Source organism: Eschscholzia californica, unplaced genomic scaffold, assembly GCF_041429995.1.
Source record: "Eschscholzia californica isolate CP2 unplaced genomic scaffold, dmEscCali1.0.p SCAF_6, whole genome shotgun sequence".
NCBI lineage: Eukaryota > Viridiplantae > Streptophyta > Magnoliopsida > Ranunculales > Papaveraceae > Eschscholzia > Eschscholzia californica.
In genome coordinates, this window is record NW_028238483.1 from 25,035,339 (window position 1) to 25,041,160 (window position 5,822).

The 5,822-nt window shown below is 34.9% G+C and overlaps 1 pseudogene across 1 annotated transcript; it reads right to left on the reverse strand.

The window, feature by feature from the left end:
• Positions 1–1,935: 1,935 nt before the first annotated feature.
• Positions 1,936–3,750, reverse strand: LOC147532836 (cyclin-D5-1-like; annotated as a pseudogene). The gene is made up of 5 exons (XR_015228327.1): positions 3,065–3,750; positions 2,882–2,968; positions 2,490–2,784; positions 2,263–2,396; positions 1,936–2,167 (listed from the first exon to the last, which is right to left on the reverse strand). The product of XR_015228327.1 is annotated as a cyclin-D5-1-like (transcript).
• Between the last annotated feature and the right edge of the window lie 2,072 nt (positions 3,751–5,822).

Below are 5,822 nucleotides of genomic sequence, written 5' to 3' on the forward strand. Positions count from 1 at the left end.
AGCAAAAGTAAAAGAACAATCAATTCTTTCATATATTTGATGTAGGTGCTGTTTGTTTTTTTTTTTCTGTCTGAATCTGAATTGGCTGAATCTGAATTTGCTGAATCTAAATGTGCTGAATCTGAATTTGCTGAATTTTTTTCAAAGTTAGATGTTTGTTTTTTTAGATCTGAATCATTAGGTCTGAATAAGCATTTTGACATTTTTAGCCCTGGTCATCATTTAAATAAAAAAAAATCCTACTTTTTAACTCAAGTCTGCTGCTACAAAAGCAATCCCCAACTCTCTAGGGTTTTTGAAAAGGGAAATGGTACTCTAGGGTTTTTGAAAAGGGAAATAGTACTCTAGGGTTTTTTAAAAGGGAAATGGTATTATGGTGCTGGAAACCCTAGTTACATGATTACATCCAATGCTCTCCTGCTCTCTCACAGATAAAGCCTAGTTACTCTTTCTCCTTCTCCCTCTCTCTAAAATCAAAGATTAGGTAAGCAGGTAAGGTGCGGTCTGGCGGTGGTAGTGTTGTTGTATGTGGTGGTGTTTTTGTGCTTTGTTGTTGTTTGTGGTTGTGGTCTTGTGGTGGTGATACATGGTTGAGGAGAAAACCATTTTGTGAGGGGAAAACCATTTGGTGGTGGTGTCTGTTCGGATTTCCCCATTAGTCACAAAGAGGGTAATCCATTATTGGTTCGTGACAAAACCTTGATGTGAGGAGAAAACCATCTGGTGGTGGTAGTGATTTTGGTGGTGGTGGTACTGGTTTTGATGGTGGTGGTACTGGTTTTTCCTGTGCCGATGGTGGTGGTTGATCGTTGTGGTGGTGGTGGTGGTGGTGGTTGATGGTGGGGTTACTGGTTTTGGTGGTGGTGGTGTGATATGGGTGGTGGTGGTGGTGGTGGTCGTACGGGTGGCGGCTTTCCTGCAGTGGTGGTGCTAAAATATTTTGAGAGAATATTTCTGATTTATTGAGGGCATAAAAGTCATATTTACACATTTCAGATATTAATCCTTGTTTCAGACTCATTTTGATGTCTGAAAATTCTGGCTTACTTTTCAGTCCATTCAGATATGACTCAATTCAGAAAAAAATTCAGATTATTTTAAATAAGAAAAACAAACATCTAAAATCTGAATTGATCCCAATTCAGATTCAATTCAGATTTCAGATCTGAAAAGTTAAAAAAACAAACAGCACCGTAGACAACTCTAGTTGAAAAGTGGGGTATTTAGGAAGATGAACTATCTAAATCAAATACCTAACTATCACTTTAATGCAAAATCAAACACTTAACAAAAGATTGATTAATGTCACAAAAAAATTAGTAAAAGAAGTTCATTCTTTTTGAGTTCACAAAATAAAAGCTATGAGTTTCCTCACCCAAAGACAACCTATGTAAACAGTAAAAAGAATGGTTCCCTCCATTCAAAAGCCAACCCAAAACATTCAAACAAATCCAATTATCATTCACCTTTACATATTTTGTGATTGTCAAACATGAAACAAAGATGCATCAAATCACACCAACAGCTCCCTCCACCGTCTTCATTGCTTTTCAATCAACTTTTTCCCAAGACATAAGAAGCATCCCAAGTCTCCCAATCAAAAGTAAGGGTTTCAAGAGATTTTTTATCCAAAAAAGAAATTATATATATATATATATATAGTCCTAATAGAAGAGAATGAAAAAGTACAAGAAATTGATTAGTGGGCAAGTAGTAGAATTTAGTCAATAAAATACTACTTAACCACTATTGGAAAACAATCTTAGTTAGGTCTCACTCATACTAGTTTTTGAACTTATTCATTGAAAATCAATGAACTTTGTTTTCTCATGATGATAGACTTTTGATGAGTTTTGAAATATGGGTATACCTCTATTAACTCCATATTAGACAATGAAGAAGTAGATAAGACTCATTTGACTAAACATTGATGGGTTTCCTTTTTATGGATGTCTTTTCTCATTAACCATGTCATAATCTTTATCATAATCACCTAATTAAGCTTTCTCCTCTTAGTTCTTGAAGAAGATGAGAAAGAAGAATCTTCAACAACATTAGTGGATATTGAATAAATTGGAGATAGATCTGATGAAATTACAAACTTGGGTATTTTTGGTTTCTCAATCTCCATTATCTGCATTTGATTATAACAAGAGAAGACATCTTCCTGCCATATTAAAAAAAAAACATAAAACTATCAAAAACCCATGTTTTTCTTTTGGTTTCAAGCATTTGAAAGGATCAATACCAAAAAAAACTCACATTTTCTAGATACCCACATGATGAAATTGTACTCATCTTAAGCTCAAGCATTTTTCTTGTTAAATTCTTATCCATTGCTACTAAAACTGCAGCAGCAGCTATAGAAGATGATTGATGATTCATTAAGTTCATATCTGTAATCAGGGTAACAATGAAAAACTCAATTTAAGAAGACTTCAATATGTAAAAAATATCCAATTTGGGTATAAGTAGTACTTATTGATTACCTTTTAATATGGCCAAGATAAATTTTGAAGATTTAGATAATAAATCTTTGGGTGGTTGAGATTGACTAGTGAATTTGGTGATGAAGTAATGAAGATAATCAAAAGGAGTAATTGAATCCATTCTCCATTCTAATGTATTCAAAACAAGAAGCTCCATTTTTTGAATAACTTTACTTTCAAAGTTGTAATCTTCCATTTGAAACTCTGATAATGTTGGTACTTTACATTCTTCCATTTTTGCAGCTAGTGATAAACAAGCTATAGATAGTAACTTAATTGCCCAAACCTTCTCACCCTGATGAAAAACAAATGCTTTAGAGAGAGAAAGTAATAAGAAGTGAGAGAGAGAGAGAGAGAAAACAAGTGGGAGAACATTGAGAGAGATGGCTTACATCAATAGCTCTCTTTGCTAAGAACTTATCAAAGTAACTAACACACAAATAAGCTGTTTGAAAGTGAAATCCAAATAAAGCTCTAGTCTGATTCAAAACCCAAAACAAATTCAATGATTAGTGAATTTGAAATCTATAAGAACTTCAAGGAAATTGAGAGAGAGAGAGAGAATGAAAACCCACTTCTAAAATCCATCTAATAGCATCAAGACGAGCACATTTGAACCAATCTTGTTTCAAAATAGAAGAATCATTAAAAGATTTATGATTTCTTGTTATGAATTTGTTCTCTCTTTCAACCAACATTTTTATATACTCATCCTCATCATATGATTCCCAAAACCCATAATTGTTTAAGCTCATAAATAAATCTTCTTTAACTTCATATTCATCTTCCCCATATTCATCAAAAAAAACTTCATTTTCATTGCAAAGAAGGGTAGGGAGAGAGAAAGATGGGTCATCAGAATCCTCCATTATCTTGTTTATAATTTTGTTTCTCTACACCTACCCACAAAAGAAATAATCTTAGATACAAAATTTATTGTTTTAAGTGATAAATCTATGAGAAGAAATTTGGTTGGCACCCATGAATCTTGATCATAATGTAAAAGTATCAAGAAAACAAAATGTGGGTTTTGGTCGAGGAGTGGTATTGTTTGTGGGTTCGGTGCCGCCAAATTTACCGGGATTATATGAAAGTGGGACGTTTTTTTCCTAGATTGCTCTGCTTTAGTGGTTAGTGGGAGAAGAAACTAGTGAGAGAAGGATGAGAGAGAGAGAGAGAGGGGGGGGATGAGTTTTTAACTTGAACTCGTCTCGTTAAATGTCTTCCCTGTTGAAGAGAGGAGAGATTTTTGTTCTGCAACAAGTGTTGTATTGAGGGGGAAGGTGTGAAGACTCCTGTGAACGGGTGGCATGTTGGCCCCACATTTTACTGGACCAACCCATGGACTGCACCATTCACTTAGCCAAAAAAAGAGCCCCACAACTTCTTGGGCCGAGCCCATTCACTTCATCATTGCTATTTGTTAGGGAACTCATTTCCGTTTGGCCCCCAATTTGTGAGCAAGTGGTCTTTTTGAACCCCAATTGTGTCTGGCTGTTCGATTTGGTCTTACGACTCCTGAAATTTTCAACTTTTTCCTTCACTTATTTGGCATTTTCGTAAATATCCTTTTTTATCCACCTCATCGATATCTCACTCCTCCAATTTATATCTCCTTCTCCTCCACCTACCATCTTCTTTAATCTAAGAATTTCGCTAGCCAACCATCTTCCAACAATCTTTATGAAAATATTTTTTAAAAAATCTAACTCTCTTGTTCTCTCTTTGCGCTACCACACACTCTCTCTTTGTTCGAGCGAAGGGGGGACCCCTTTCACCGGAATAGAGAGAAAAAAATGAAGGAGAGAGGGAGTAAAAATTAATGGTGGTGGTGGAAGGAGATCGGAGAAAAATTTGTAAAAAAATACTTTTTCTTTTGTAGTCAATACAGAGAGTCGACGCCCTTCATAGATTGATGAAGAAGTGTCAAGGTGAATGAGAGGGGAAGATGAAGTGGAGTAAAGAAAGAGAGATGAGGTGTAAAAAGAAGAATGTTTACAAAAATATCAAAAAAGTAAACATTGAAAAATGAAAAAATTGAGACTGGGTATAAAAAAGAACTATCAGACACAATTTGAAGCTAAAACAGTCAGTTGGTCATAAATTGGAGATCAAACTAATTCTTAAATAAAAAAAAAATCACTGTTTTGGGGAAAGCAGAAAAGTTTTCGGGGAAAACGGTGGAAAACAAAAAAAAATTAAACCAAACACACCCTTAATGTCGCCGGAAAAAAGTCGTCTGTCGGATGTTGCCGGCGACTTCATCATCTTCTCTCTCTCTCTTCTCTCTTCTGTTTTTCTCTCGTTCTCTCTCTTCTCTTGTTCTCTCTTTCTTCTCAATGTCTCCGGCGAAGGGGAGGAGCGAGATGGAGAGGAGAACAAAAAATAAAATTGTCACTGAAAATAGTGGACTTCGCCGGAAATGGTGGACTTCGCCTGAGATGGTGGTGGTAGGTGAAAGGAAGAAGAAGCTGAAAAAGTATAAGGAGTTGGTTGTTTGGGGTAAAAAAAAAAATCTAATCTTTATTTGTTTCTACCCAAAACTTCACACCCCGGAAAATTTCTTTATTTTCCCGTAACACCGACTTAAAAAAAGATGGAAGATGCGAAAAGTATGAAGTCCGATTGACCATGAATCGAAATGATTTTGGTTGATTTCGAACATTTTAAAGACATGAAGCCGACTCTCTTATCATGACCCTCTAAAATGATTTTGATTGATTTCACTTTTAAATCTTTTGTTAACTTAACTTGGTCCCAAATTTATGACCAATTAGAAAATTTGACTCTATATCTGTCCAACATTTCAAAATAGCTCTTAAAATCATAATTGTGTTGGTCAGTTGATTTATGTCTTTTTATCTTTTTCTTCAAAAATATTTTTTCTTCTCCTTTCTCTCCTTCTTCTTCGTCAGTATAAAGATCACCGCAGACGATCAGTCGATCAGCCATATGTTGGCTATCTTCATTAGAAAAAAAAAAGTTCATCTCTCTCTCCTTCAACCATCACCATTTTCTTCCCCACAACCACCATCTTCATGGTTCTCTCTGCTCCTAGGAAGGTTATAATAATCTACTTTTACAGACGATTTAATATAATTTTTAATAGAAAAGTGAACTTTTTAGTGTAACCAATGAAATCTAAAACCGAAAAGAAAAGAATGGACCCTTAAACCATGCACAATTTGACATTTTGATCATTCTTAAACATTTGACAGCAGATGATATTTTATCCAATTAAGTAACCATTCAAAAATGAGAAACGCTTTTAGAGATCTAGGCCTCACATTTTTATACTCTAGGGCATTTAATACCTTGTAGAAGAAGGATATT